The sequence below is a fragment of the Suncus etruscus genome, chromosome 10 (assembly GCF_024139225.1).
Source record: "Suncus etruscus isolate mSunEtr1 chromosome 10, mSunEtr1.pri.cur, whole genome shotgun sequence".
Lineage (NCBI taxonomy): Eukaryota > Metazoa > Chordata > Mammalia > Eulipotyphla > Soricidae > Suncus > Suncus etruscus.
Genome location: NC_064857.1, coordinates 72159815 through 72169094, shown reverse-complemented (window position 1 = coordinate 72169094; position 9280 = coordinate 72159815).

Genomic DNA, 9280 nt, shown 5'->3' with positions numbered 1-9280 from the left:
CTTCCTTCCTTCCTTCCCGGACCCCTCCCAGAAGCACCGCGTCGGTGGCACCGCCCACACCCTCACGGTGCGCCCTCTCATTCGCTGGAAGTCCCGGAAAGGGCGGATTCTGTCTGAGGAAGACACACCTCCCGGAAGTGGACTTTCCTCTCGGAGCGCCCGCTCATTCGCTGGAGACCAAGTAGGGGGCGGGTCCTGCCTGCAAAAGACACACCCACCTAGGAGGCGGTCTCTCTTCGCCTTAGCGGGGAAAGAGCCACACCCCTGGAAGCCACCTCCCTTTTCCCCCGAGGCGTGCCCGTTCATTCGCTGGAGGCCTTGAGGGGTGTGGCCTGACAGAAAAAGACACGCCCCTTGGTGGCACGCACCCTCGCGGCGCGCCAGCTCATTCGCTGGAGACCGGAGAGGGGGCGTGGCCGTTCCGAATAAGACACGCCCCCCAGAAAGAGGACTGCAGGGCATGGCCAAGATAGTGTGTTAAACCGGTTTTTCTGCTGCTGGAGAGGTAGAATAGAGGTAGGGTGTTGGCCTTGCATGCAATGCAGAAGGACGGTGGTTCGAATCCCGGCATCCCATATGGTCCCCTGAGCCTGCCAGGAGCGATTTCTGAGCTTAGATCCAGGAGGAACCCCTGAGTGCTGCTGGGTGTGACCCAAAAACAAAAACAAGAAAACAGAACTCCTTGTCAAACTCCCTGCTTACAGCTGTCAGTCCAACCAAGGCAAGAATCGCTGCCACACTTTGGGATGGAACTTTCTAGGCATTCCCTTCTTTTATTTATGTCTTGGAAGGAAAGGAAAGCTACTTTTCCGTCTCTCTCCTATGCTTGCCTAACTTAGAGCATGGCTGCTCCCTACCTATTTTCAGAAAGGAATGATTAGAAAGGATCCAAATGCTGGCTAGACAGAGCTCAGGTGAGCGTATTAGGAAAAGCAAAAGTGAAGGAGCCTCTTTTTGTAGCCTTTTCCACAGGAGCGTCTCCTTCAAGCTTGATTGGTGCATCCTGAGCAGGAGGCCAAGCCTTGAGGCAGAGCCCTCTCAGGCATCAAGAGTTCATCAAATATTGGGGCCCGGAGAGATAGCACAGCGGCGTTTGCCTTGCAAGCAGCCGATCCAGGACCAAAGGTGGTTGGTTCGAATTCCGGTGTCCCATATGGTACCCCGTGCCTGCCAGGAGCTATTTCTGAGCAGACAGCCAGGAGTAACCCCTGAGCACCGCTGGGTGTGGCCCAAAAACCAAAAAAAGAGTTCATCAAATATTGAGCCTGCTGTGCGCTGAGGGAAAACTGTAACAGGCAGGTAAGAACATAGACATGTAGTGTTAGGAGGGAGAGCAAACAATTGCAACATGTAGTGTTTGGGATGCTGATGAGTATTAGAAGCATGGAGTGAGACCAGGGTTTTAGCTTTAGACCATGTGCTTTTTGAGGCTCTGGGTTTCTTCCAGGGCACTAAATGAAAAGGAATAGACCAGAGATGTGATTCAAGTAGTAGAGATCATAGGCCCTGGTTTATACCCTGGGCTCAGATACACCAATAGTTTAGAGAGATGGAGATGCTATTGCAATTTGTATCTCCCAGACACATAGAAAGTGAAAGAAGACAAGCCCTGTGGAAAGAAAAGTCTAGAGTGAGTTTGGGCCTACTTGGAACTACTCCAGGCTTGTGTTGAGGTTCTCTCCCAATGGCACTATAGAAACCACATATTCTAGTGTTTCCAACCAGAGTCATGCAAGGCAAGTGCTTACCTTACACTTACCTCTCTGAGTGCCTGATTTTTTTTTTAATTTAACTTAGTCCTCTCATAAGCCCAATTTTAAAATGTCAGTTTCCGGGGCCAGAGCGATAGCACAGCAGTAGAGTATTTGCCTTGCATGTAGCCAACCTGGGTTCAATTCCTGGCATCCCATATGATTCCCTGAGCCTGCCAGGGGAAATTCCTGAGTGAGGCCAGGTGTGGCAAAAAAAAAAAAATCAGATTTAATGAATTGCTTTTCCTATTCCTTATGCGATCTCTGCATCTAAGTAGATATTCCCAAGACATGGAGAGTAAAATTTTCAGCACTACTCTCATAACAAAAATTATGTTAGTTTTCGGTTGCCACTTAAAGAAGTTGTCTTTATATAAAATTTACCTATCTCCTAAAGTCTAAATCCATTACTTTTCAATAACTACATAAAAAGCTACACATCTGTGGAATAGGGAAGAACATAGATAAGAGACTTGCTTACTGCTGTACCATCCCAGGTGAGGTTGGCCTCTGACTGGGCTGCTCACTGGGCTATTCTGGATTGGCAGGGAGATCCTCTCTCTATGTGGTGGGTCCCAATAACCTCCACACCTGACCTGTGCCATACTAAAGCCCACGCCAGAACTCCTGAAGCATGCAGCCAATTAAGTACCCACGTGTCAAATCTACTCAGCAAGTTACATGCTCAGGGCTATTCTTCCTGTCATTCTGTGCAGACAGGCAAAGAAGATAGAAAACAACCTCTAGTTTAATCACTCTGCATCTTTCAGGGGGTCTAATGACAAAGAGTCACCCCAGCACAGCAGGAACACTAGAAAACCAATGGGGATCTACATATAAGATCGCCAAGCTCACTGAGTGAAAATAGTATCACCAAAGATATATACACCAGTATATCCTCAGTGTCATCCTTAGTGACAGGCACTATGTTGTGGATGTTCAGTTCCTCCTGGAGCCCTGGCTAAAGTCCACCCCATGCCCTCTGTCTCTCCTGCTAAGTAGAGATAACAGTGGTGTCCAGCCCCTCCCAGGGAACCACTGGTGATTAGTGACGAGGCATTAAGGATCCTCATCTTGCATCCTCCACCTTTGGGTAGCTTCACTTTGTACCTAACCAGGAGTGAGAAAGGAGCAAGCAAAGCATGCTTCTTTTAATACATTAGCACAATGACAAAGACGGGGATCCTGAGAAATAGTACAACGGGCAGGGCACTGCCTTGTGCATATAGCTGACCTGGGTCTGGTCCCCACCATATGGGATACGACCCCAAACCTTGCCAAGAGTGATCTCTGAGCACAGAGCCAGGAGTAAGCCCTGAGCACTGCCAAGAGTGACCTCAAAACCAAGAAAAAAGAATTGATACTTTATTTATTTCAATTTATTTCCATTTTATCTACTTATTCATTTTTCAGATTTCGAGGGGAGGGGAGGAGAAGATAGCTGTGCTCAGGAGTTACTCCTGACTCTGCTCAGCGCTTACACCTGCCTGTGCTCAGGGATCACTCCTGGCAGTGCCAGCTGTGCTTAAAGCTAGCATACTGGTGCCCCTTTTTAGAATTTTTTCAAAAATGTTCATGTATACTATTATGTAACCCATCTCCCCGACACCTGATTTGATAAAAACCTTTTAGTAGAACTTATTTGCTTACACTCATCAACCTCCTTCCATAATTGTAGCCTTAATTTCCTTACTTGCAAAAGAATGAAATGCCCGGGTCAAGATGATTTATATTCTTGCCTTTGTAGGTAGTGCTTGCCTTACATATGGCTGACAGAGTTGAAGTCTTGCTGCTATCCACAGTACCCCTGAGAACAGCCAGGAGTGATCCCTAAGCACAGAGATAGGAGTCAGTCAAAAAAAAAACACTGATGGGCCGGGCGGTGGCGCTAGAGGTAAGGTGTCTGCCTTGCCAGCGCTAGCCTAGGACGGACCGCGGTTCGATCCCCCGGTGTCCCATATGGTCCCCCAAGCCAGGAGCGACTTCTGAGCGCATAGCCAGGAGTAACCCATGAGCATCACTGGGTGTGGCCCAAAAACCAAAAAAAAAAAAAAAAAAAAAAAAAACACTGAATTTTTTAAAAATGATGTTTATTTAAGTACCATGATTACGAACATGTTTGTAGTTGGGTTTCAGTCATAAAAAATGAACATCTACGGGGCCGGAGAGATAGCATGGAGGTAAGGCGTTTGCCTTTCATGCAGGAGGTCATCGGTTTGAATCCCGGCATCCCATATGGTCCCCTGTGCCTGCCAGGGGCAGTTTCTGAGCCTGGAGCCAGGAATAACCCCTGAGCACTGCCGGGTGTGACCCAAAAACCAAAAAAAAAAAAAATGAACATCTACTTTCACCACCAGTGCAACCTTCCCACTACCAGTGCCCCCCATTTTCCTCGTCCCCCACCCCCTTCCTGTCTTTGAGACAGGCATTCTATTTCTCTCACTCATTACCATTGTCATGCTAGTTGTTAGTATAGTTATTTCTCTAACTGCATTCACTATTCTTTGTGGTGAGCTTCATATACTGGGCCAGTCCTTTTAGCCCTCATTTCTATTGTCTCTAGGTATTAATACAATATAATAATAATAATAATAAAATATTTTTTGTTTTTGGGCCACACCCAGCAGTGCTCAGGGGTTACTCCTGGCTATCTGCTCAGAAATAGCTCCTGGCAGGCACGGGGGACCATATGGGACGCCGGGATTTGAACCAACCACCTTAGGTCCTGAATCGGCTGCTTGCAAGGCAAACACCGCTGTGCTATCTCTCCGGCCCCATATAAAAATAATTTAAAAACCACTGGATGTGATTCCAAAACCAAAAAATTTTAAAAAAGACATCAATGTGTGCCTCCAAGTTTACTTGCTGAGGCTTCAACGATGCTTGGGGGACCACATCCAGCATCCCCGTCCATTGGCCTTCTGCAGCCATGGTCTTGCTAGCACTGACTGCACCTCCTCTTGCTTTTCTGTCCTCTTGCTTTTCTGATTTCCTTTTAGCTAGAATAAAAGTTTTGTGGGGGTAGTATGGCTTTGTGGTCCACCCAGGTTGACTAACTGACCTGGTTAGTCTAGAGCAGGGGTCTCAAACTCAATTTACCTGGGGGCCGCAGGAGGCAAAGTCGGGGTGACACAGGGCCGCATAAGGGATTTCACACACAAAAAAAGTCCTCAAACGTCATTATTAACAGTTTTAATGATTTCTTCTGAACATGAATAGAACATTGAGTGAAGATCACGAACAGTTCTTCTGAACATGGCATCTTTTGCCTATTCCTTGCTGCCAGAGACTTGACAGCGCTTCTTCTCACAAATCTGAACCACATTTGGCTTTAGAGAGGAAGCAGTTGAGACCCTCAGTATGGCTTGAAGATGATCATCATTAAGTCTAGACCTGTACTTTGACTTATTGAAGTTCAATGTGGAGAATAACTTTGCACACAAATATGTGCTCCCAAAAAGGCACATGGTGCGCTTGAACATTTGGGAAAGCTCAGGGAAGCTGGGGGGCAATTCTCTAAAAAATTGCCCATGCATGTCTGCTTTTCCACTAATCTCCCTGAACTTGGCTTTGAGATCAGAGTTGCATTGCAGGTCAATCAGCTCCATTTGAAGCACAGGAGGGGCATCTTACACATCAAAGGAAATGGGGTCCACAAAAATTTGCAAAGTGTCTCTGTGCTTTTTGGAGTTTGCAAATCTGTGATCAAATTCCTTCTCTAGCTTAAAAATAGCATCAACATATTTCTCACCACTGGATGGTATGCCTACATCCACAAGTTCTTTGCATGCTGGGAAATGGCAAAGGTTTGTCTGAGAGAGCTGAGATTTCCATAACACAAGTTTTGTGGAGAACGCTCTCACGTTGTCATAGGCAGCACTGATAAGCTGCCCAGGGCCTTGTAACATCTTGTTTAGTACATTCAGCTTATGTGTGAAGTCAACAAAAAAAGCTAAGTCCATGAGCCAGAAACAACATTCCCATCCTTCTCCATGAAGGCTTTCACTTCTTCTCTCAACTCAAAAAATCTTTTCAGGACATTTCCCCTGCTGAGCCAATGTACCTCTGTGAAATAGAGCACATCTCCTTATTCTGACTCCATTTCCTCTAAAAAAAAAAAACACGGAACCTCATGTGCTTTAAGCCCCTGGATCTGATTTGGTTGATGCATTTCACAACAGACATCACATTGTCACACAGCAGGCATTTACTACAAAGGGCCTGCTGATGGATAATGCAGTGAAGAGCAATGGCCTTCTCTATACCCTCCTCTTCAAGTTTTTTATGAACAAGTGCCACCAGTCCATTTTTCCTCCCCGTCATCGATGGCGCTCCATAGGTTATGATTCCAACAAATCTCTTTCATGGCAAATCTGCATTCTCAATGGCATCACAGATGCCAAAATATCTCCTTAATGGTGGTCTGGCCATGCATTGGAATTATTGTGAGCAGTTCCTCTGTCAATTCAAAATTGCAATCAATACCACAGACATAAATTGTGAACTGAGGGGGGCTGGAGAGATAGCATGGAGGTAAAGCGTTTGCCTTTCATGCAAGAGGTCATCAGTTCGAATCCCAGCATCCCATATGGTCCCCTTTGCCTGCCAGGAGCAATTTCTGAGCATGGAGCCAGGAGTAACCCCTGAGCACTGCCGGGTGTGACCCAAAAACCACAAAAAAAAAAAAAAATTGTGAACTGAGCAGTGCCTGTTATATCTATGCCCTCGTCAAGAGCAACTGAGTATGCATCAAAACATTTGGCTTTCTCACACAGTTGTTAAATATCAGTTGACATGTCAGAAATGCGCTGTGCCACAGTGCTGGCAGAAAGGCTGATTTTGCTAAACTGACCTTTCTTTTCCGGACAGATAATACTTGCAGCCTGTAACATGCATTTCTTTTTACAAACTCTCCTTCTGTGAATGGTTTCCCTGCCTTAGCAATCATCTCACTAACCATGTAACTAGCTTCGACTGATGCAACATTCTCTTTGGTTGCTTTCTTGAAGAAATCTTATTGCCTCATTAGACATGCTTTAAGACTGGCAACCCATTTGGCTCTCTCATTTCCTTGATTTTTGCACATTCCTCAGCATGTTTAGTTGAATGATGGCATTTCAAGTTGTATTCCTTGTGCATTGCAACTTTCTCTGAGCAAATAAAACATGTGGGGATGCCCCTGTGCTCAGCAAAGAAATACTGCGTCTCCCACTTTTCCTGAAATTGTCTGTGCTGATCATCAATCTTTCTCTTCACTGCAGGCTTTGATGAAGTCATGATGAAGGTATGACAAAATCTAATTCTGTAATAAACTTCTCTCCCTTTTCTCCCTTAGGCCTCCAAAAATGCAAGGGACAGCGGGCAAGAGCAGCAGAAATGACGTCTGTGCTAAGCGCAAAGTATTCACGATTATTCGCTTACTGAATATTCGGAATAAAAAATCACATTAGTAAGAAAAAAAATCACGGGCCCAAAAGCAAACAAACAAACAAAATCACAAAAAATCGCATTAAACATTTGCATACCCCGAACGAAACTGCTCAGGGTATGCGAATGTTTAATGCGATTTTTTCCTTACTAATGCGATTTTTATTGTGAATAATCGCAAATACTGCGATATTTGAAGGCTGGCTGCGGGCCACAAAATGTTGTACGGAGGGCCGCAAATGGCCGCGGGCCACGAGTTTGAGACCTGTGGTCTAGAGTCACTAGTGAATTCACTTGGAATCCCACCAAAAAAAAAAAAAAAAAAAGCTTCAAGGTGCAGCCCCTCCCATCTGCATCTACATCAGTTTTGGGGGGCCACACCCAGGGTGTGCTCAGGGATCACTCCTGGCATTGCTTGGGGACCATCGCTGGTGCTGGACTGAACCTGGGTCAGCGTGCATGCAGCAAACACCTTGCTCTCTGCACTATCTCTGGCTCTTTATCAACATTTCTCAGTCAGGTCATATGGCCCCATCTGGGTCCCCAAGATATTACAAAGGAGCCACAGGTGGAAGTTGCATAGTGTGGGAGAGTGCATAGCATGAGAGAACACAGGAAGGAAACCTGGTTGGAAGAGGGCCATGGCTGGAGAGAAACAATGATCCACTTAACTTCAGACTCCAGCCCCCAAGTCTGTTGGGTGTAAACAGGATTCGAGCTAGATGACACTAATGCACCCATGAAGATTAATAGTATGTAAGTGAAAGGGAAACTACATTCCTCCCTCTCCACTGAGAGAACAGTGAGGCTTATTATTTCTAATCTATGGCTAATTTTGTGAAGGCAGCTAGTATGAAAGCTTTCTGACAAGCTAATTTTGATGTGTTTATGAAGTGGACGCAGATCAAATGTGCTTTCGATGGGTCCTTTGCCAGACTGATAGAAAAATCTTCAACCCAGAATCTGTGACCTCTAAATATAGATTTATCAAGAAACCAGAGAAGTTCCTGAAAGGCTGAAAAAATGTGTGAATTAGGAGAGTGTCCACATATCCTTAGATATGGATGTGCACCTATGTACAGAGATAAATGCATCTCTTAACTGGCCGATGTATTTGTATTGTTGACAGAATTATAGACCAATTCCCTTAGCCAACAGAAGGCCAGAGGCGGGCAGCTCAGCTAAGTGGGTTCTCATGGCAGGAGTGGCTGCCGAGCCTGGTGGCTTCGTCAGTGCAGAAACCAAGTCCAGTCTGTCTGTGGTCCTAGCCCTAAAAAAATGAATTTGTTGGTTTCAGCTCAGTGCTTTGGAGAAGCGGCAGATTCCCTAATTCATTATTTGCCATGATTGGCACCTCTGAGCTTCATGAATTAATTTTCGGTTATTCTGTCTCCTTCAGCAGAAAAACAACAGGGCAAGTGAAGGCACAGCCAGTGCTACAGGAACTGTGGCTGCATGAGGCGAATGGACAGATGGATGCTGGAATGAATGCTGAGAAATCTGATTGTTCACACAGTATTTTTTGTGGGGTGGAAAGGAGGTTGGTTTGGGCCACACCTGGTGGCACTCAGGAATTACTCCTGGCTCCAGGGACCATATGAGATGCCAGAGATCGAACCTGGATTGGTCCGGGGTCTGCTGCATGCAAGGCAAACACCCTACTGATGTGCTATCACTCTAGCCCTGTCCACACATTTTCTGAACAGCAGAGGTCACACTCGGGCTACCAAATCCGGCCTTCACCTCAGCCCAGTAGTGACAGCCCTGCACGGCCACTACTGAGCTGAGATGTAAGGCAGGATTTGTGGGAAGGAAAGGGTTTTTTTTTGTTTTGTTTTGTTTTCGAGTCACACCCGGCAATGCTCAGGGGTTACTCCTGGCTCTACGCTCAGAAATCGCCCCTGGCAGGCACAGGGGACCATATGGGATGCCGGGATTCGAACCACCGTCCTTCTGCTTGGAAGGCAAATGCCTTACCTCCATGCTATCTCGCCAGCCCTGGAAAGGGGAATTTGACATTTAAAATAAAGGGCTCGAGAGAGATCCAAAGGCTGGGGATGTGCTCTGCTTGCTTGGAGGCCTGGGATCCAGCTAGTGCAAAG